This window comes from Odontesthes bonariensis, chromosome 20 (assembly GCF_027942865.1).
Source record: "Odontesthes bonariensis isolate fOdoBon6 chromosome 20, fOdoBon6.hap1, whole genome shotgun sequence".
NCBI lineage: Eukaryota > Metazoa > Chordata > Actinopteri > Atheriniformes > Atherinopsidae > Odontesthes > Odontesthes bonariensis.
The window spans coordinates 14852844-14877179 of record NC_134525.1 but is presented as its reverse complement, the minus strand read 5'-3'; the positions used below and the strand labels follow the sequence as shown (position 1 = coordinate 14877179).

At 42.1% G+C, this 24336-nt stretch overlaps 1 protein-coding gene across 3 annotated transcripts in view; it reads right to left on the bottom strand.

Moving 5' to 3' along the window:
• Positions 1 to 20452, bottom strand: part of zfhx4 (zinc finger homeobox 4) — a 90589-nt gene extending 70137 nt beyond the window's left edge. For 2 of the 3 annotated variants that reach the window (XM_075452638.1, XM_075452640.1), the window contains exon 1: positions 7709 to 8110. The gene's annotated coding sequence lies outside the window, so the exon portion shown is untranslated. Of the gene's footprint in view, positions 1 to 7708; positions 8111 to 20374 lie in introns of those variants that run through there. The other variant, XM_075452639.1, reaches the window with a different exon arrangement.
• Positions 20453 to 24336: the final 3884 nt, after the last annotated feature.

Below are 24336 nucleotides of genomic sequence, written 5' to 3'. Positions count from 1 at the left end.
CACAGCCTGAAAGGTAACTACAGCTTCTAGTATAAATCAATATGCAGAAATACAACCATTAGCAGAAATGTACAGCAATAAAGTTAAAAGTTCTACTGTATCTGCGAGCAAGGAGTTTCTCTGTGCATTCAAATTGCCCAATCACTTTCGGAAAAGTCACTCCTTATACTTGACCACCATGCTCCTTAACTGAGCTAAAGAGGGCATCCAATGATGAAAGATGTGACAAAAAGCAACAAAGAACATGAGACTGACACACCAACAGAGACGTATAGAGAAAACAATCAGTGGTACACAGAGAGGCCTCATATTTTTCATCAGCTCATTTTATCTGACCTAAACCTGAGAATCTCTACCACCCCCAAAGCCCACAGGACCTTAGATCAAACAGAAAAAATACTCAAACACACGGCACTGATTGTTCTTTCCCCACCCACTGAAACCCCCACCCCTCACACACACACTTCCACTTTGAAATGAGAAGAATAAACACATTATTCTAAATGAAATACCCAGACCCATGTTTTTCCATGGCTAATATCCTGTACGGGATGGCTGATGCAAAATAGGCAGGAAAGCCTGAGAACGGGACGGAGAAAAGAGGGTAGAGAAAAATCCCCCTTTTTCTATTTTCCCTTAAGAGACTGCTGAAGGCTTGTCGAGATGAGAGAGAGACAGACATAGAGACATGAGAGAGAGAGAGAGAGAGAGAGGGTAACGCAATCCTGACTGGCTCTGAACCAACAGCAACAAAAACATTTAGATAACCGCGCTCAATAATGAACGATTTCAATGAGGACAAAAATTACATTTCCTACAGATAACATGCCCCCTTCCCATAACAGAGCCAAAAGAGCCTTGAAACCACGTCATGCTTAAGAGTGGTGCACTGAAGTATTATGTTAGGGGAGGGTTGTGGTAACTATATTAGTATCCTTTTACCTAGCCAGAGACAGTACTTTTACTGGTTGGAAGGAGATTGAGTTAAAATAGCTGAGAGAGATGAGGGGAAATATAGTGCTTGTATGACAATTCCACTAGCTGCTCTGGAAAAGCAACAAATCTCTCCTCAACTGACTGTCTGTGTTATAGCACAACAAGCGGCGTGGCTCAAACGATTACCAATCTTCAATACATGCTACAAGGGCCACTCAGAATAAAACTCCACATACACATAACCAAGGATCACTACAGCACACTTGATCCTCACAGGTGGTGTGGGTCACAGTGAGAAGGCTATCCCCACCTTTCCCATCCACTAAGCACTCACTTCCTTTCATGCCAAAGTCTGTCAAGTTGCTTGAGAGGGGAAGAGGCAAGAAAAGAGAAGATATAGCGTGGAAAGAAGGCAGAGAATAAGAGAGAGAGTCTTTGTCCTCCTCCACTCAGCTCCAGCACGTTTCCTCCTCGGGTCTGTCCAGAATTAGCATATGAAAGGCGAGGGAAGGCGTGCAAAAGGTCAAAGAAAGAGGATCCTGTCCAATGAGAGACAACAAAAACAGGCCACACCGGCCTTTGTGCCGTTCATGTTCTCCACCACCTAACCTCATGCCCCTCCCTCAACTCTGGATCATTTCCATACGCCAGATGATGACGGTTGATCATAAATTACTTGCAAAGTCGGGTTGGGTCATATGGAAGTCACAGTGGCAATTTTAAGCTGCGTCACCACCCTTGTGCTCCCTCTTAGCACCACCACCAGAGCTCACACACATGCAGGTGTTCACATAAAACACACCTGCCTGGCAATTTCACAGCTGCCTCTGCCCAGATGATATCCGATCAAATCCTTAGCAAACAGCTCAATAAAGGAAAATGTAAGAGCAGTGTTGTTTGGTTTGATCCATGAAAGCCGCTCCCTTCCTTCCATGTAAATGCTACCTGAGCCACAACCATCCACTACATAATTGTACACTCCAGTGCTTTAGGGATCCACTTTAGTATATATATGTAGGCTTAGGGAATTTACCAGTCTCCACAGTTACTCTTTTATCATACATATTGCTTCACATGACAGCTTCCATCTGCTTGCATCCGAACAAACATCCAAAAGCAGTGGCCTGTTGTTTCCGGGGTTCTTCTCAGCACAAACAGTTGCGTCCCGGTAGCAGCCTGAGACACAGAGGGTGGAGGAGAGAGAGGGAAGAGGGTGGGAGAGCGAGAAGAGGGGTAGAGCATTTCATCTCTCTTTCATCTCTGTCACCCAGTCAAGCGTTCAATGCCCCATTCAGCGCCTGCCCAGCATTATGCAAAATAATGCTAATCCCCTTTCCCGTGCTTTCACACTTGTATAAACCGCCGTTCCTGCCTCTGAAAAGCAATTATATCAGTTTACGTTCCTGTCAAAAAACAGGATTAGCATGCAAGTACTAGTAGCACCAACTGGGCTCGATCTCTATCCACCTTTGGCTATCAGGGAGCACAGAACATTAAATGTTTGTCCACCATTCCCCAAAAAAGGAAGTCAGGTAGCTGGGATAGGGGTAGCTAAAAATGTGCTGTAATAACATATTTAGATAGAATAAAAAGAAGGACTGGAAGTTCCACAGGCAGAAATCATCATCCTAATTCTGGCCTGAGTAGTCATTGCCAGAATCTCAGCCCTGTAAAATAACAAAAAAAAGATTCAGCTACATCACCGCACTGGGTCATACCAGTCTCACAGTTCCAGCCTCGCTTCACAGACAGTATGTGTGTTACACATGTGACACACAGAGAATTACACACACAAATGAAAAGCTGTCATTCCCCCTGACACATTGCTTCCACATGTTCCACAATCTTGTCTGTGTGCATGCAAACACACACACCGAGCAGAGAAGGAAAGATGGCAGAGTATTTTTGAATATGCAAATGCTCATATGAGCGGAACATGTGTAAATAGGAGTCATTGTGAGCTGGTTTAATCTGGACAGTCATGCCTCTTTCTCCATAACCCCCCTCTCGCACACTCATCCTAACCGATGACAGGTCAGGGACATGGGACATTCGTCATCACAATTAACAGGGTTGTCATGGTGACTAATGAAATTAGGCAAATTAGCCATAGACTTAAATGTTTTTGCTGGTTAGGTGCTACCTTTGGAGGTGTGTGTGGGTGGGGAGTCGGGGTCTCTGCCTGGCTGCTGGCCGGTTGCCTTACACACACCCATTATTCTCTTTTCTGCAATGGTGGTACAATAGAGTCACTTGTATCTCAGCCGATACCCACCGGCAGTACAAGCTCTCCGCCTGACAATTTGCATATGTTAATATAATTAAGTGCTAATTACACTAAAACTCGCATATTCACAAGGACCCTCCCCGGGAGCTACACAGGGCTTGATCTCGTTCCAAGTCTTTAACCCTCCTCCGCATCTTGCCGGTGTGTGTGATGGAGAGAAATTGTGTGTTAGTGGTGTTGCCCCAGGGCTGACACAGGAAGCCCCCCTCTTTCAGACATAATGCTGATCTGCAGCGAACTTCTTAGCTTCTCCCCCATATAGGCCTCCCTGAGCCAGAAGACTTTGACACTATGTTCAGCTGTTATATATCTTTGTGTCAAAAACTACAAGTTTTAAACAGTTGCACAAAAGATGTTGCATGATAGACTATTTAAAACAAATAAAAATAAAGAAGAAATGTATAAGAGGACAACTTTGCCTATTAAAGTCAAGTGCAACTGACCTTTAGCTGGGATTGTTACTCTTTTGCTCCAGCTTGGAATCCTTCAGCTTAGAAAAATGATCTTTTACTTTTTAAAGTTCTACCACCAATCATTCATGTGAAGAAAATGCTGGATTTGTTCAACACGAAATCAACAGAAATCAGGAGACCAGAATGACAACTGTTATTTGACCCAAAGACAAGACATGAAAAAATCTACATGGTTCCCTCCAGGGAGTATGTGTGTATGGATGTGAGAGTGTGTAGGCCTGCCGTTTTGATAATGGAGGACAGGCGGTTGTGCTTTTCACATCGTAATGGCCGTGAATCAGGGAGGAAGCCAAGCGGTCGTGCTACAATTAGAGTTCTTTTGTGCCTCTTCCTCTGTCTCTTTTTCCCTCTCTTTTCTTGCTTTCAATCGCTGACACTCTTACCTATCGAGGGTATGTTAAAACAGTCTACTCTGCTCTGCTGCAATGGGTGAATGTGGGGGGGAACGGCGACTGAATGGAGGGAAATTCACACTGTGCGGCTGCTGGACTTGCACGGACACATGCATGCACCACACACAGCAGATGGTGTAGGAAGGAGGAATAAACACACATGCACAGACACACACCTATTGGTAGAAAGAGACCCCTCTGTGTGCACTGTCCCTTAATGAATGTCTGTTGGGAGTCAGAGGGTCGAAGCTCATTTAGTTGAATCTCAATGAGATGCTGCATTATGACTATGGTAATATGCTCCTCCCTTCCCCAATAATCATACGCAGGTCATTGTGTCAGAGTGATTCATTTCTATCACACACATGCGCCAGATGTTATTAAGCAGGAGAGTAAATCTCTCAAATAGATGTCGATGGGCTTCTATGCAAAAAAGTGGAAGAGAAAAAAGAAAAAATATATATATTGCAATAGTAGTCCAGTGTGTAGTGAGCTATACTGCTCGCTCAAGCATGACGGCTGGTAATGCAGGTTTGGATGTAGCTCTGCGTGTGTCTCTTTGAGGGGGGAAGCTCCCCTTCACTAATACCTGCTTCTCGGATTACCACAGCGTCTTAAGTATTCAACCAGACTCATATTTTCCCTTTCTGCCTTTTTAGCCAAATTGGCTGTCTTTACACTGTAAAGCAGCGATATAGCCCTCCTTACTAAGGGCCTATGGGGGATCCACGAGGAAGAACATTAAAATGCAGCGATAGCCTTGTTGCAAAGCTCCTCTCTATTTCTTTCCCTCTCTTTCGGCAGCAAAAGCTTCTAAATCATCCAGCCTCCTCTATTAGACGGGAGACTTATTGAGGTAGAAACCATAAAAAATGAAGAAGGGAAATTTAATCCCTGAAATATTGATTTGCACATTAATATCAGATAGGCAGAGGGCAATCTAGCCGGGTGGAAATGACACATTGTCGACCCCTAGGAGAGGCCCGAGCCAATCTTCTAGCTGCATGTGTCTTAGACCCAGGAGTTATAGGACAGACTCAGCCCCTGTTTCCCTCTCTCTCTCTTCCATCCTCTCCTCCTCCCAGTGCCCTCTCATCCCTCTTGCCCCCCCCCCTATCCGCACCCTTAATGAAGGCTGCAATGCTGAAAATGCATTAGCTTTTAATAATCAAGAAGCATTTCCAAGCCAACAGCTTTTGTCCTCCGAGGGCTGTCTGCCCATCTTTCACACTATATGTTATTTTTTTCTAATCCCTCCCCTTTAACGCTATGGGTAAAATGAGTGTTGCAAATAGCTTAACTAACAGGAAGAGACATACACACCCGAGCCTTTGATTGTGTTAAGACACCATGCACAGAAAAACAAAAACAAGGGGCCCGGGATTGTGCAAACACAATCCTCAAAGATTCTCTCATTTGCAGGACAAGAAAAAAAAAAGAAAGCAAGAAAAAAAAAAACTGCGATTTTGTTATTATGAAGTGAGACAATTCCATCATTAACTGACGAAATTCACTGCAATTAGACAGGATCATCTTGTTTCATATCTTCACTTTTGATTCTCTTCTTTTTAGGCCAGGCTGCCTGTTTTTATGCTGAAATACTTTTGTGTAGATGCAGTTAAATTGCCTGACCAGGAAAAATATCCAACCTGTTTAAAAATCCAGAGTTCAGTGTGTTAATCCAGAAAATCAATCAGAGAAGTTAATATCTATATGATAGAAAAACATTTACTTTCAAAACGGATTTCAATCTCTAAAGAAAATAAATAAATGCTCGTCTTTAAATAAAAATAATAGTAATAATAATATATGTCATAATAATAATAATGATAATTAATAAAAAATATCAATAATACATTAATTAGGGTCGTTAATGCAGTAACAGCGGTCATTTTTGTTCTTAGTGAAAATTTCGCATTTTAATTATTATATATATATATATATAATTATATATTATAATATTATAGTATTTATATTCTACATAAATACCCACATATATTCAGTGATCTACATATATTTAAAAAGTATAATCCATTGGGAAAAACTGAAATAAAACAACAACTCCATTTTCGGTAAATAAATGATTCCCGAGACCTACAACAAGAAAAAGCAAGAAAGATGTATCAAATAGAGCCAATCCTGTAAAAAGAGCGCTTATACCATTCTGGCGTACCGCTGACTTGGAGCGTATACAGTTTCCCCATACACGCAGACAGACACACACGCACACACACGCACACACACACGCTACACTGTTACATAGCCGGGTTGGAGACTGACTGGCCCCTTGGCCCTGGTGTTTTTTTTTTTCTCCCTCCTCCCTGGCGATCGATGTGCACCCCTGTCACTGTCGCGTCCCTATCCGAGCCAAATCTATCTGCCTATCTATAAAAACAAAACAAAAAAACAAAAAACACCTGATAATCAACTCCTCTACTTATGATCTTCTCTAAATTAATACAAAACAACCCTAATCTATAATTTCAAAGAAGATGTTTGCACCCAGCATACCTGGAAAAAAAAAAACAATTATGTAGGAAAAATCAGCTCACCAACGCAACGCGGATGGGAAACGAGTGTAGAAAAATGAATTTAGCAAGCTCTTGAATGGAAGGTGGAATTCAAATGTGTAAATAACAATAAATGCAAATAGAGTATGTACTGGGGTTGTAGACTGATTTTCCAGATGCCGATGCTTAAGGGTAACAGGGGCACCAGGAGTACTTGGCTGGCTCTAGAGGGAATCTCCGTGCTATCAGTAGCCCAGCGATCGCCCTCCCTTCTGCGCAACGCAGCCACCCACGCCTCGGCAAAGTGAGACTACTTTATAAGCGCGGCAGGTAAAAGTGGATGGACAGCGATTAGCAAATGCACGTTGTTTTTGTAATGATTCTTTGATAAAGGTCCCAATTCGGTCATTTTCAAAGATAACACTTCTTCAGATGAAAGGAAATCGTGTCGGGAGACCGATCACTTCGGCCGTGAATGCCTGGAAGGTGCATGAAAGACGACTTGTTAAAAACTGGCTTCGAGCCGTGCGATGCATCCGAATTGTGACTTTAAATGAAATAGCTGAAGGTTGAAGGCTGAAATGAGGAGTCGCCGAGTAGAAGAAAACAACAAGCCGTAAACCTCGAGCAGAAAGAAGCTCGTAGCGGACATGTCCGAGAGATCGGACTCCTGGAAAAGCAACACTATACCCGCACTACAAGCCACACACAGGGGGGGACACTCGTCTCGTTTCATTGTATCTGACCTCTTATCAGTGTATCTGTCCACCACAAAAGATCAACAACATTCGTACAAACTTTGCAAAAGACAGGTCCGGACGTGATATCGTGCTGTATACCACGGACACATGCGTAAGAACGCCTCCAATCTTGTCTTGTTTTACTGAAGCCACAGCACCGGAGTTGCACTAACATCACGATATCCGCCTTTATTCTGGACTAAAAACACCCAGCACCTGTTATCCTGGCAACCCCGATGTCAAAGATCCACTAGCGAGATAGATAATCGATACCCGACCCCTAAATTTAACACACACACACCCCAAACTACTCAATAAAAGTTAAAGGGAGAGGTGGAAAGGGAAAAAAAAAAAAAAAAAAAAAACTTACTTTCTTCCCCCTCCAAAACCGTCACCTCCGCTTCTGTCTTTGCTCTTGGTTTTATAAAACAGTCACATCCAGCGGCTTGCGGAATTAGACAACAAAAACGTGGAAAAGCAGGGAAAATTACAATAATCCTCCAACTTTATAATGCGAAAAGGGGGTAAAATCACAAATGTCAAGCGTTTAGAGAGCTATCCCTTATTTTGGTTCCGGTGGTGGTGAAACGACGTGTCGACGGGCTGCCTCGCAGTTTCTCTTGTGGACGGGGGTCGGGAAACGGAGGAAAGGAAATGAAAATCCGATATGTCTTTATTCTGCTAATTATTATCGTTTTAGCCCTGTTTAAAAAAATGGCTGATTAAGTTGAGTGCGCATGTCTTTGTGTGTCTATTTCCCGATATGCACTCTGGGAATGGGTAGAGAGACAGAGAGAGAGAGGGGACGAATGGAGAGAGAGAGAGAGAGAGAGAGAGAGAGAGAGAGAGAGAGAGAGAGGGAGGGAGCAAAAGGGAGACGGAGAGGGAGGGAGAGAGGAGAGAAGTGTAATTAGTGAGTTGATCAACAGTCTCCACATTGCAAATGACGCGCACACGGTGCCCTGGCGGCCACATAGGTCTATGCGCTCAGAAAATCCTTTTCTCTCCAAATCACGTGTAGAACAATGGACAACTGCATCCTACTCACCAAACAGGCTGCAGTTATATTACTTCCATGTAGCCACAAATCTCATTTTTGCACGAATTTAAGTTTAGCAAATGAATATTTCTGGACTCGGCACGGTTTTCTTTAGACTACATTTTGATTTATAAGATACAGGACAAGTTCTACGGTCTGTTCATGCTGCTTTACGTGCGTCATATCAGCCTCATTTTATTGATTATGACATTACAGGTGAATATAGGATGTTGCCATTGTCTTTTTTTTCTGGAGGGAAGGGGGGTTGGAGAAATTCCAGAAAAACGAAAGACAGTTAAACAGAACGAGTAAAAACTAAAGCAAAAAGATCACAACCAGAACACCATCAAAACGGACCTATTGTGCAGAATTAATTTCATATGTAACATCATTTATGTAGCTACGAAACCGCAGTCAAACACGTGAGTAATTTACGACACACGTGGATACAAAGTTCTATATAGAATTCTGAGATAATCGGCCCCTTGTTTTCTGAAAGTGAACATTGTGCCTCTGCTCTGCTTCATTTATGGTACATGTAAACATTCAAGCTTAAAAAATGAAAGCTACAAAGCTTCACAGTAATCCCCCACATGTTGGAAAGTCATCTCTGCCCTTTCGAGACCGCTGAGGCCCCGTGTGGGCTCAATAAAGCCAAAGTGCAAAATCCAATACAGGGTCACCCCAAAGTCCCCCTCTATTCACTCGCGTTTACATTTAGTGTTCTTACAAAGTGCCCCGATCTTTTGACCGTATATATTTTTTTTCAATGCAAACCGTTTACTGAACTTCCCCATCGGTTTCTTAATAGAGGCTTTTGGGCAGGAGGAAGACTTCACACAGCCTCAATCGGGGAGAAAATCAAGAGATCTTGTTCGCCTTCATGGAAAAAAAATCGAAGCTGGGGGTGAATTGAACTGCATGAGCCGGGGCTTGGGATGTGATGATAAGGCTGCTGCTGGCAAGTGAAGTACTAGGTCTACTTTGCAGCCACATTGACTGGACAGCACCCATACCAACTGGATCTTTAAAAAGCCAAGAGATCCGAGCCCGACCCGACCCGAGGCTGTTTATACTGGGTTTAGAGAGGTCTCTGACAAAGAGGGTGGGTGGGTCGAGGTGATGAACAGAGGCGTCACTTTCCACCCGGATTCAAGGCTCTTGCTGCTGCTGCCGCTACTGCTGCAGCTGCCTCCTTGTCCTCCAGGGGGGTTTTCTAGCCTGTCAACCCTGGGAGGCGTCGTTCACAGCCGGCTTGGAGAGTCGAGTCTACCCGCTGCAGCAGCGGACGCGCAGAGTCCGCAGGGGCCGTGCGTCGATCTTCCCAAAGCTGTATGGAATGGACCTATTTCTCATTTGCGACTTTGTGAATCCAAACGGAGGACTTTTATAAACATAAACCAGCATGATTTCCTTTTCCTTTTATTTTTTTCCTAACGTGTGTCTCCATTTCTGTGGGGGGATGTACTTACTTTTCACTTTCTATAGCGATTAAATTGGTGCGCGCTGTTGACATTTTCAGCGGAGGTGCGTTTGTTATTTTATTTGTTTTCCCCGAGAAAATGAGAAAGTGCAAAGAGGATTTAGAGAACTGATATAGGCTACCGCTTATCTTAACCTCCTGCGTTTCGTAAATCCCCCCCTCCCCCGGTCTCCACCCTCCCTCTCTCCCTGCAGACGATGCTCTTTCTCCGGAGGACGCTTGACAATAGACCGCGTTAACTAATATTTCGCCCCATTTCCATATCAGCAGCATCCTCAATTAATTATAGATTTTTATCTGTGTACTGTGTGCACGCGCGCGTGTGTGAGTGAGTGAGAGAGACGGTGTGAGTCCTTAAGTGTATGCGTGTGCGCGAGTATGCGAGTATTTGTGTGTAAAGACAAAAATAAATAAATTACTGAGAAATTTATTGATGGCATCTCGAGAAACCTGTATCAGGATGACTGGAAATAATCCTTTTTTTTTAATTGTAGTGTAACTATCAAACATAAAGGGCACAGAGCTTGTTTTAGGCTGTTTTCTGATGCGTCCGTTGATATGTAAAAGGTAGCACTGAACACTTATAAAGATCTTCTGTCACTTCAGCAGATCAATAACTTTGAATCGTCCGGAGATATTACCATATTGGCTTGACACAGTGGGAGATGCCAAGGGATGGAACTATTGTTGATCCATCAATATATTCTTTGAAGTCAGACTGGAAAACTCGATTGACGCTCCCCTTGATTTTTAGATTATTTTAAACAATTAAGTTGTCATTTTTGCAGTCTATGTCCTCTGTGTATTGCAAACATCTGGCCAGTTTAGTTCTGGATGTACACTCAGACTTCCACCTTGTTTGTCCTATGCATCGGCGCCCTCATGGGGTTGCAGAGCTGACCCCTCTGCCTCATCAGGACACACGCAAAAGCCCACAGCTCTGACCCGCAACCTGCCTCAGTGACCCACTGGCCAAGTCTCGTCCAGCAAACACAAGCAGACGCAAGCTTTATAAAAGGCCCATAAAAAGACAATAAGAAGTTCAGTGCAACTCTTCCAGCGCATGACACCAATGTGAGACTTTGCCACAGTCTCCAGGATATCTATCCAAACTGAGCAAAAACACTTCATAAATCGTGCTTCGAAACAAATGCTCCACTTTTTTTTTAAGTCTACCGAAATGAAAATAAATCTAAAGACACTTGCGACTCGTTGAGCATATTTCAAAAGCGTTCAGTCGCAAATTAGATTATTTTACAATCAAATAAAAAAGAGAAAGATCTTTATCGAAATGAATGTCAAAGTAGTGGCTACTTTAGTTACAGGAAAGTCCACAGAGAAAAGGGCAAAAACAACTATCTCTTTACGATGAAATAAGAAAATGGAGAAAAAACAGTGAAACAAACCAAATTTTTTTTTTGCTCACAGACGTTCAACAAAAAGTCTCTCGACATTTTCACCTTCAGCCCTAAAGCCATTCAGCAACAGTCCATAAATATGCAATCGTTCACAAAAAACTTTAAAAAAAAAAACAACTCCTCTTACCTCTTTTAAATTCCCCCAAAAGCATAAAGTATAATAAGCCAAGTGAAGAAAAAGACAGTTAAAAATGTAGACTCTTGGTACCTTTGGTATAAAGCATTCCGTTTTCCTTCTTTTCTGCCTTTCTCTTGCTCAGTAGCGATCCGATAATAGCATATGGAAAGTGTTTTCAAAATGCCCAGATTTGGCACATTGTCATTGAAAAGAGAGGAGCGCAGTGATGCGGTGCTACAACAGGGGAAATGAGTTGCGGATTGGACGCAGCCCGCCTCGGTGCGGACTTATCCCACTTTAATTTAATATTCCGCAATCACACACACTAGTGATGGCATATAATTCAAGGAGAAATTCAGAGGGAAGGAAATGCTTTTGTGTGTGTGTGTGTGTGTGTGTGTGTGTGTGTGTATGTGTGTGTGTTTTTTTACACCACTTTATTTGATTAAGGAGGGAGGCAGCACAATATTGTCTTTTTTTTGTTTTTCATCCCCTTCTTTTTGCCCCCCCCTTCCCAGTCAGATTTTTTTTTATTCTTTTGTACATGAAACAATAGATATTTATTTGTTTGTATGTAGGTCATTTATTTAAAAATCAACAACCCCGACTTCTTTGCGCATCAGTGTCACACTGGAATCATCCCTAACATAAAATCGAGACCCATAAACGCTTGTTTGTAAAACACTGAACCCAAAATCAATGTATTGGGTCATTTCGATCGATTATATAAACGAAAATCCATAAGCAACATGAGACCGGTATCAGCCCACTCTTCCGCTCCCTTTTAAAGAGAGAGACAGAGAGGGGGGGAAGCAGAGAGGAGAGAAAAAAAAGGACAGAGTGTAGCGCCGTTGCTAAAAACAAAGACTGTCAAAGCAGCTCTTTGCCTCAGTCCAAGATCAGGACTTCTCCAACATTTTCATGTCAAGGACCTCAAAATGGACCCACCTTATAGCACTGGGTCTGATTTAATTGGATGTTGTCCCTTGCATCCCCAATAAGGTTTTTTTTGTTGTTTATCGATTTAGGAGTGCTTTGTAAACCTGCTTTAACTGTGGCGCTCTGGTGATACAAAAGAGAGCTTTGTTCTGACACATGTTCACTAATTAGAATAATTCAGGGTTAATGAAATCACGGTGAAATTAAACAATTCCGCATTTTGCCCATGGGGACCCCCTCGTGTGGCCTTTAAGTATTCTTGAACCCCACTTTTGAGACTTGCATGTCAAAGTGCTTCCAGATGCACGGTGATGGTGCAAGTCCTGATGACAACAATTAGACAAATGCCCCAATCAAACGGGGCCACACAGGATTACGCTGCATTTCAAGGGTCAAGGGGAACTGTTTCAGCAAACAGCGACCCCCACCCCACCCCCCACCCCTACCCATCCTCCGTCTGCACACCAAATATCACATTTCAACATCACATAACCTTGCACAGGAACAATCAAGCACTTCAGGCCGTGTAATCACATATGCAAATTCCCACCCAAAGGCATGGACATGACAGCCGGTGCGCGCTGTCAGATGAGCTGTTGCATAAACTGTGCATTAATATGCAACATGACACGAGGATGGGGTAGGGGGCGGCGGGGGGCTAGAATCAGGACAGTTGGAGGGGTAAAAGAAGGAGGTGACAATCATGTAAAATTTACATGGGACCACAGCTGTGGGGGCTCTCCAACAGGGAAAAAGGCTGGGTGCAGTCGGGGAGGATGGGGGGGATCTTGAGATTAGGAGACAGAGGAGGGAGGAAGGGGTGGAAGGGTTGAAGGTGCAGGTTGGTGGTTCCGCCGGTGCCACTCTGTTTATTTGATAAGAGCAATTGATGGCCCCTGACTGTAAACTCTTTACTGAGATGCAGGCGGGGCAGGGTCTGCCGTGAGACCGCTACCGTTGAAGAAAAAGCGTGGATGCAAAGAGGAAGGAGAAGCAAGATGGGAAGAAACGGGAGAGAGAGAGAGAGAGAGAGAGAGAGAGAGAGAGAGAGAGAGAGAGAGAGAGAGAGAGAGAGAGAGAGAGGAGGGTGACTTGGCAGACTTCGTCGCTCCCATTTCGGGTCGCTCATGAGAGGGAGGACATCAACACTAAGTGAACGCACAACCCCTTCCCATGTGCGCCCTCACACAGCAAACACTTTCAACAGCAACGCTGCTTTCATTCAGCCTCACCTCGCCCTGCTGCCCTCCTCCCACTTGCCCCCTTGGTCTTCCGATCTTTTTCATTGTTGAACCCTACTTAATAGACACGCGTCCACTGAGTGTCCTCCATATATGGACAAGAGGAATAAAAGAGACCCCCGTAACGGCCTTGTCTTGAAGCTCCAACACACAACCTCCACATCTGACCGCCTCAAACTCCGTTCATAACGCCAAATCCTATTGATTATCACTCAGATCCTCATGCGCTCTTAGACCTGCAAAGCTGCAGAGGATGGGAACAACAGCACCTGTTTGCTCCGTTTTTAAAACAGTATTAATTAACTGACGGCGTTCATACAGATCGAAATTTAACATTAAACTGAATGTTAAATTCTATGCAGAAATACATTGAAAATTAAATCTGTCATCACATATAATTACGAAAGCCTATATTGTGAAAAAACACATAGTTTAATAATAATACCAATATAAAAAATATGAATATGATAAATTATAAATATCACAAAAAGTGAACAAAATTGAAAAAAACGTTTTAAAATCTAACGGAAGGCCTGATCGTCAATGGCCTAATGGAAGTAAGATCTCTATACTGTATGTGTTCACATGGCTTATTAAAGTGCTTCTTTCATGACAACCCAGCAGCTTGAACATGTCAATTTAGTGGTCCGAGAGGTCCTTTTAGATCTCCAGGAGCCCCCACTCTCTCTCTCTTGGGGACTGTCACCGCTCCACCTCCCCAGCCCATCATCCATCCATCCGCCTCCCCCTTGTCTTTCCTCTGACTCTCAGTGGGCCATCCCAACACGGCAAATAACCCGGTCAGCACCGAGAAGTCAGTTCTATGGCAACAAATTGACATCTCGACACCCTGGGTAAAAAAAACTAAAAAAAAAGTCAGGAGCGTTTCATGCTGGGTTTGTTGATCAGAATAAGGAACGTGATGCGAGGGAAATGTTAATCCTCGTCTTTGTGCCTTGACAGTAGTGTGTGACAGTGCTGCAGACAAATTAATGTGAAGTTTATTAAGTTCAATTTCTATGCATCAATATTTAAAGACATTGAAAGATAATGTGCAAGCGCTGGAATTATTTCTGAATCCACCAGCTTGATGGAAAAACTCTGCTGATAACTATTGATTTTAAAGAAAATGTTTAAAAGACATATTCTAATTTTCATTTTCATCACTCCTTATTTGTGTTGCAGCACGTTACAAAGCAGAGTTCCCACCGAACACTGCTGTCAGTTGTGAGCTTGTACAGTCAGTCTCCTGCTTGGACGCCATCATCTAACAAGCCAACTAAATCAACCGGAGGCGCAATGACCAATGCGTAAATGCGCACGGATTAGGGGACGCGGCCCAAACAAATTGGCAACGCTTGAAAGGAAATGAAGAATAAAGAAAGCGAAACAGAAAGAGAGAAGAGAGGCGTCATTTTTTCAGATGTGCAGTGACACTGAAAGATGTTTGCAGGCTTCATCACTGCATTAGAAGAGTCCTTATGAGGGCTCTTCAACCTCTTATCCTAGTGACCATCATTAAATGCGATGCCCTAAGTTCAAGGAGCCATTTCTGAAACAACTATACCTGAGTATCAGTGAACAAAACATTGTTCACGCACCTTCAGAAACTGTTGTCAGGGTGATTCTGACCCCTGGCCTTTTTGTGTCAGGTACCAAAAGAAAAATAGGGTTTCTCCACTGGGATAAGTACTCTTTAGATGTATTATTACACTAACAACAAGACAACCAACCTGTTCACAGTAAAAAAAAAAAAAAAAAAGATGAACTTTACTAGATGGGTGTAATTATTCAGTTTGAATGTGGGATATGAAAATACAAGGATTATGTTATAATTGCAACACTAAATTCTGTGTAATATACAATCTGAATTCAAACTAAATTAAATTAACAAAACAGACTAAATCTTATTCATTATGTGGAAATATGATAACTCTGCACAATAAGTGGAAATTATTTCTGCAAATAGACTGATTCATTCTAACTATCCCACTGTTTTACATATAATAAACCCCATAACCTGAACGTATCCTTCATGAAACAAGCAAGCAAACTGGATTAAAATGTTACAAGCAAAGGCTCAGCACGCACACACACATATACATGCACAGACACGCAAACACAAACTCTGTTATGTTTTCAATTTGGGTTGAAATGTAGACATTTTCCCTTGGTTGCATAACTGCCATCCGTATCGCTCCTCCCTTCAATTAAATGCTATTTCTCCCAAACAAAATGTCAGAATCATTCCACACAGGGTAGTTCAACAGTGATTTGTTCTGAAAGCTACGTGTCTTGCTCTGAGATGGTGTGTGCATTTCTATGTGTGTGTCTGTGTCCCGACCTCGATTGTAACTGGGTTCACAAAGGGATGGAAAAAAGGTGCCTAAAAATACATTTAATTCACAATCAGGCCAGCTGAGCCGAGAATGACAAATCCTTTTAGAAAGCCCTACAGTGAGATGTGAGATTATGAAACATAAACATACAGAGACCACGAATACATTTATGCATACACACACTCACAATGTTTTGTAAACTACACACCTGAATGGATGCATCAAGGTGGTAAAGTACAACCCTTTGTGGAAATCTCAAAATAAACTTTATTGTTAAAATTGAAGTATTTGACAAAATCTATTTTTGATAACTTGTTTAGCCCAAAAACCAACCTACCAATTTTTTTTTTTATCAAACAGAACAAATACTGAGGAAATAAGAAATCTAAAATATTTTGTCTGTTCTCAGGTTATTACAATCATTCATTTTTAAGACTGGCATCAATATTACAAGTACATTTTTAAAGCATTTATTTGTGAAGGTGACCTGTAACAGCTGAGATGAAAACAATTAAAATATATATATATATATATACAAACACTGTAATAAGGTATACAATTTATAGACAAGTTGAAAAAAAAAAACTCTTTTAACTTAATCACTTGTCAATTTATTTTAAATGAAATTAAAGAACTGCTGCTGTTCATCTTTTCTGTTTTTACACCGGCACATGGACACTCCGCTCAAGTTCACTGAGAGATTCCAAGATGGCCGCACACCTGTCATGGAGGTGGTTGTCCTGATTATGTATGGAGATCACCTCAAGGCCTCTGCAAGCTGCAAAGAACATACACACCTCGAGTTGCTGGTTCAACGCCGGTCAAAAGTTTGCCATTTTAAAACCACTGACTGCCCCCTCAGTAAGAAAGGATAAACCCTAACTGTGTATCTTTTCTCTCTCTCACACACACACACACTTCCTTTTTCTTCCCCTCCATTGCCTTCTCTCTCTCTGTGTCTCTCACATCAGAAGCGCTGAAATGCACCCCAGGGCCAAATCGCACAGAACAACCCCTCTGAGCCAGAGAAAAAAGCTGGAATCCGTTTGCCCTGATATTTCACCAGCACCAGCCAGGAGCGAGGGGAGAGGGAAAGACTGAGGTAGAGGAGAGAAAGGGAGAGTGAGAGAGGGGGAAAGAGTCTGGGGCAGAGAAAAAGGGATAGATGGGAAAACGGCAGACCAGGGCAGCATTTATTGGGGGTGTGAGTGCCGCGCTGTAGGCTGTGGGACGGTCGGGAGAGTGCAAGGTGTTGCTGCTGTGGTTGGGTTTACAGAGAGGGAAGAGTATGCATTGATAGAATGGTGGAGGGGGAAAAAAGAGGGAGAGATGGATGGATTGGTCATGCGCAAGGTAAGAGTGAGGCTTTGTTTGATTGTATGTGGTGCTGGTGATGGGGAGGGAGTGGGGTGAGGTGGGGATGTGGGGGATTGGAAGGAGGGGGCTGAAGCTGTCGTCTGTAGGGTTATTATTATTGCAGGCAATCTTTGTGTGTGTGTGTGTGTTTGTGCATGTGTCTAAGAGAGAGAAGGAGAGATGAGGAGATATGAGATTCAGCTGCGGGCCATTATTTTTTTCTGACGCATGTCATGTGGCAAAAACAAGGTTTGAGGTCAGACACTTTTTGGCATCAGTGAGTTTGCGAGGTTCATTTGCATATCTAACAACAAAACGGTGATGCAGGTATGAGCTTTGACTGGTGAGTTTAGATCTCTTATTGACTATTGGTTCCTGTGGGAGGACTGCACTCAAATGCAGTATGTGACGCCCGGTGTGCACACACAAACACAAGTAGGCCTTACTGATTAACATCGCTTCCACTATCCCAGTAATAACTAAGAAGAACAGACTGCATCAACGCTGAGCTCGGAACAGATAAGGAAAGGGCAGAAAATATAAAAGCATATGAGGTTTGAATGAAAGAGAGATCAGCAGAGAGGGAGAGAGGAGATTTTTTTTGCCATTTCGCCCAGTTAATAGGAGGACAGTTAATGGGCCTTTTTTTTTCATTATTTATTTCTTTTTTTTTTTTTTAATCGGGCACAGGTATCAATCAAGAGGTGTCAGGCAGCTGCTGAATCTGGGTTGTGGTCCTCTTCACAGATGACTGATTAGCAAGCCAAAATCACCAGATCCATCTTCCGACGGTCACTTTTATTACAGTCATTTTTAAAGTGACAGCAACCTGCCTTGTCTCACAACACTGGTCACTGCATATATATTCTCATCTTCTCTCCCCCTCGCACTTTCCCTCTCTGCATCCGTCTTCCTCTTGCCTTCTGTCATTGAGTATTTGGCCAGCCACTACCCCGTTGTTTCTTTTTCTTTTAACCACTTTTACCAGACTTTCTGCCTCTCTCCGGTGCCCCCCTCACCCCCTGTTGGCACTTGACTAATTCTCTCACTCTGTTGGGCAGGTTGAGGGGAAGCGGGGTCAGAGAGGTGTGGAGAGGAGACAGAGTAAAGAGGGGAGAGGGAAGAGAAAGTGGGACCCCCACCTCCTCCATTGTCTGAAGGGTGTGTTCTAAATCCCCGTACCGTTTGCTCTCCAGAGAAGGCGAGAAATTCATTTTGCACAGCTTCCCTGTTGTCTTACATCGGAAGAGGGATCCTCCATTCCCATGCACAAAAAATGAATGTAAATGAAACAGTTTCAGCCTGGATTGTGTTGGTCACAGCTGCATTTACAAGGCAGCATTTTAAGAAACAGACAGAGTGACATTAAAGTTGGTGGCCAGGGAGTGTTAAAATGTGCTTTTGAGGCCAGCATGTAATAATATGTTGCTGGGAAAGGTTTGTCAGGAGACTGTCTGGGGTTAGAATTTTGTTTTGGAGCTTGTCAGTCAGATTTCTCATCTTTTCCTGCTTCAGTTTACTTACAGACTGCATTCAAAATAAATCACTGCATCAAATAATCATTGTGCAATCATTCAAAATGGCAGCTGAGCTATGTTTACCCAATGGTTTGCATACGTGTGCGCGGGTGTTTGTGAGTGTGTGTCTGAGTGAGTGTGTATGAGACCAAACTCGAAAGAGCACTCCTGTGTCTTGGCAGGAGATATGCTAATCGCAACTGACATCAATCTGAAAAACATCAGCCAGAGTAACATGTGTCTAAGATTACATTTACAACCTTCTGAGCAAAAAGGGGCAGAACAACACACACGTGTGCGCACACACAAGTAAAGGAAAAGTGGGTCAGGTAAAACAAGCAAACGTATTTCAGAGACAGCCTGCCATTTGCAATGTCCTCAAAAAACAACTGATTGAACAGCTTGTCGAAACATTAAGGCTCAAATTTGAAAGCTTTGGAGTCATCTTAAATACAGGAGGGACTATCTATTAAACAAATGTGTCCTTTGTTTTTCACAACCAGTTTAAAAACTGAAAGCTTTTAATATGAAGACAGAGAAAATCCAATTTTTTTTTCTTTTGTTTAGACTTGTAGAGCTTAGGTTAAGGGTTCCTTTGTTTTTTTTTTTTAGAAATGGTGGAGGGAAGGCGTATTTTTTCCTTTCTTTCTCTCTTTTTTTCTTTCCTTTCTTTTTAGGCTGTGATATGCATTATGAGGCAACCTGGGTCACATTTTACAATAAGGCACCTGAACATCAGAGTGACTCGGGCGGGTGTAATATATGTGTTCTGCTAAACCCCATTTGGATAGAACTCTTAGATGTGAGTTTGTGTTGAGGGGGGAGACAGACAGACATACACACACACACAGGAAATCATAGTAATGGTGCTAGCAGCTGTGGCTTACTAAGTGAACACATACGACTGTAGGTACACTGAATCGGACATCCCCTAAGATGGGATCAGATCTGTGTGTGTGCCTGTGAGAGGCAGACAGTGTTAAAAAAAATTGTTATTTATGTTCAAAACTTTAAATCTGCACTTAAACTCTCACACCCACTTACAGTAAATAATTAAGGTTCTGATGATTTTTTCTCATCTGAAGAAGAACAAACTTTGTGGGCAATGTCTTTCTCTTTCTTCCTCCCGCTCTCACACACACAGTTTATCTGGAGGACAGCAAGGAATCAGGGGTCTGACAGTGAACTTGTCCCGAAAATCCGCCAATAAAAGATTGCTGTAGTGTTTTTACGCAAGAAACGTCTGATGACAAGCAGTAACTTGCGTGAAATTCCCCCTAGATTAAATGTCCTAGGAGTCGTTTTCCCATCCGGAAAACACACATCTGTGAGGCTGCACACACACACACGAGCACATGTGCACTCACAAAACCTGTACCTCTCAGTCTGCATATACATCTCAGCAAGTGGAAGGCACAGGAAGCAAATATATAGTCTTAGTATATATTACAGAAATGTAGACATACAGTACACTAAGGCACAGTCACATGCAAACACGGGGACATAAGTAGCCATACAGCATGTACTGTATAGATTGTATACTATATAAATGCATGCATGTCTGCACAGAAAAAAAACTGACTTACTCACGGGCGTTCAGAATGGAGACACACTGGGGGGCAAATCATAGCAGGAGACTTGTAGCGTGTTTGGCTGATTACCAGTGGAGCAAGTAGTAGATAGAGCATGCTCGCACAGCCAACTCCATCCTCCTACACAGACACGCACATCCACCTGTTTCTATGGTGGTTCGTCAATGTGCTGATTATTACAATCATGACAAGTTTTCTTTTTTTCCCTGCTTTGTTCTTTAATTTGGTCTTAGCTGGTTTAAGAGTTGCAGCCAACTTCAGCAGGCACAGATCTCAAATAAAAAGCTTTATTTGCTGTAAAAAAAAAGGTATATTTTTTCAATATATATGTATTTTCATAAAAATACATAATATGCATATAGTAGTGAGCGCTCATGCCGGATGTCATGAGTGGGTGATGGATATCATTCTGGAGAGAAAAAGTGTTGTGGTTAACACGGTTTTCTGACAGTATCACTCTTTTTCTCACACCTCCTGCTACTGTAGCTCTTCTACATGTGTTGAGACTCTTGATGGACTGCAAAACCTGTAAAGTGCGAGTCCTGTGACAGACAAAGACTTCAGCAGGCCAGGTCGCAAATACCCTTGCCAGCTTGTCCATTTGGACTGGAGAAGAGTGTAATCAAGTTAGAATATGTTAACACAAATGAACTTACAGAATTAATCAAAATTTGTTTGGCAAAATGAAAAAGAGATGAAAATGTTCTTTTCTTTCCTTCATTTTGTTGTGAAAACTTTTATTTCACTGTAGATGCATCAAGGCTTTTCTTATATCATCGTGCCAACACATTCTGTCGATCAACATTTGTGATTAATCAGATTTAGAAAACATATCAATTACAATGAAATAGATGAACTATTACAGTTGTGTTGCCCCTAAATATTCCCTCAAGACGGTCTATCATACAGCCAAATCTTACTCTGTTCAGAGTGTCTGACAAGTGAAACATCAATTAACAAAGCTATTTATTAAATACATAAATAATTTTCAATAACCTACCAATTACTTTTGTATTATTTTTCAAATAAACGTCTTCAAAACAGGATATATATCAACTATTTTTCTAATAGTTCGGACTGCTGTGACACTGGATTGGCTACCCATGCGAGTCACATGACTTGCCCACCTTGCATGCCACTGCTGTCTGTTGAGTCTCAAAGAGCAATAGAGATGAGAAGGAATGTGTAGTTCCAATTCAAAATTGTTCAATTCTGCCTCATGAGAACTGAATGTCTTTCTGCACTGTCCATTTCACCTCTTTCTCTTTTTTTTTTTGGTCATGTATGATTTCACCTCCAGTAACGTTATCTTTTAATATCCTTGTACTTTTTCCTCATTTTGGCCCAGTGTTTCGGTCACCTTAAATTTCAACTGCTCACAAGTGGACTAAAATCCACTCCTTACAACACAGAATTTAATGCCAACACATAGTAAATCTTGACTGACTTTGTTTTAATGTTTAAGATTACACATCATATACAGTTTTAATATATCAAATGTGCTAAAGTGGAAAAAAAAGCACAGTCTGGAGCTCAATCATATCAAGACACAGCATAATACATTACAATAAATTTAATAAATGTCTATTTTAAAATCTCTCACACTGGGGTAATTTTATATACAGTATGTATAGCCACCTGGTTCTTATGCACGACTTCCAGCTGTTCTAATGCAGGGAAATTCAAGGCAGTTTCATGAGGTCAGACAGAGGTAAGCCAAAATAAAGTCTCTAACTGGGCTGCTTTACAAGCCTTAGTTAAAGATATTGATTCAGTCGTAAAAAAGCAACATTCTGCTTAGTGAAGAAAAAGTTGTAGTTTACAACTTGTATGTTCATATCATCTTTTGGCATGTGTTTCCTTTACCACAGTTATGTGCCATAATTACATTAGACTTATGACCTTTCAGAAGAGCTGGAGGGACCAAGAAAATCCTTGAACATCTTAATTCAATTCGTTTCAAACAAGAAAGGCTGATTTCGGGAGAGGAGGAGAAGAAGGCCGCACACATAACATGTTACAAGGGGAGTGGGTGCCAGCTAAAGCTGTTCCCTGCTTTTTATTTTCACTTCATTTTCCTCAATGAAAGGTTCTTTTGTTGTATGTAGACTGATTAACTTTAATGAGAAACATTCCATTGTGCCAAATGTTGGTTTAACAAACTCAACTTTGTGCCCCTCTTCCCTGATTTCTAATTAGATTAAAAAGGGGGACACAGTGGTAGATGCAGAGCCTGGTTGTTTGGGATCACAACAAGCGTGCACATGCACACAGACCCGTCTGAGTCATTCAAACATGCTCGCACAACATGCTTTAATCCCTCATTCTTTACACCCCAGACTGTGTTATCAGCAGTAAAGAAAATTCAAAACACACGACAATCATAGAAGAGGATGGAAAGCAATATTTAGAGACGGAAGCGACAGACATGGAGGGATGGAAGAACAGGACAAAGAACTAAAAATGCAACAGTGTTCAACTTGATACTCTCACAGTTTTAAACGTGGTTGAGTTAAAAGGCTGCAAGTGTGTTTTTGAGTGTGTGTGTATGTGTGCGTGTGTGGTATCGACAAACTCAGCCCTTGATCTGTGAAGAGGAGGTGATGGTGTCTTAAGAGTTGGCTGTGTACAAATTGTGTAGATTTAGCCACTGGAAACAATCATGTAGCGTGTGTGTGGATGGAGCTACTGAAAGCAATTCCTCAGAATAACCGGTGAGTTGGACTACCTGCTGGCATGAGCTAAGCTGCAGATCGATAACTGGTGTGCGTGTGTGTGTCTGTATATGTGAGAGTGGTTGTCGTATGTTTATTTGTGTGTGTGTGTATGGGAAGGTAGGTGTGGGTGTGCGTATGTGTGTGTTGAGGCATCATACAGTTACTGGAACACTTGCTATATTTGGCTCCCTCAATGCAACAACGGGTTTTATGAAAGCAATCCATCTGAATCGCCACAATGAATTCCCATCAGCCGACAATTTCTTAAGTGAAACTAACAAGTGTTTCTAAATTCTTTATAAAATTACATCTGAGCTAAAACAGATTAGATGTTAGAAATAACATTTACGTCAATAATACAGTTTAGACAACATGTTGGATCAATACACGCACAAGCACAGAGCCGTGCAAGCATGCGCACACATACACAGATTCAGTTGCCATGGCATCCGTATGCTTTTTGCATGTTCCTGTCACAATGGCAATGTGTGTGTCATGTGCTGAAGGGCATGGTGACCTAAGCAGCCAGAAGCTTTTCCTCAGGGGTGACACTTCCATTACGCTCTAACAACGGGGACAGCCAGTGTCCAGGCCCAGCGCAGCGTCAGACAGACCCTGACAGCCTCTCTGCCACTCATCTGCATACTACCTCTGTTGCTGCAACACCAAGGATCATTTAGGAAGGGATTTTGACATATGTTTGCATTTCTAGAGCATAATTTCAATATATGTCACAGGTGAAATGATCATGAAACATGCAGGAGGGCCCTGGAAGCCTTCAACCTATTGGACTTTATTTTCTGCTGGTTGCTGCCAGGTATAGTCACATGCAAATAAAATGCAGAGCCATGTGATGATATGGAATATGTTATGGTGGAATATGCTGTGATCACATGTGACATTTGAGTGAGTGCTGCTAGTGCAGCCAAGCTGCATAAGGCCCAGTTCTGGAACCATATCTTGTGGTTAGTAAGATCTGATAGGAACTTGCTCTTATTACTTGCTCTGGCAATGTGGGAAAGGCTGGACCAAAATGCCTTTAACTTATATAAATGTCATTGCAGCTGGACTACATAGAATAATTAGAAACTACCTTTTTATATAGAATCAATTTGATCCACGAACATGTTTTTATAACTTTACAACTAAACATAAATTGCATAATTGAATAGGAGCAAAAGTAAACTTCCATTAGGCATGTTTTAACCCTTTTAACACAATACTTTTCTGTGTTTCAAT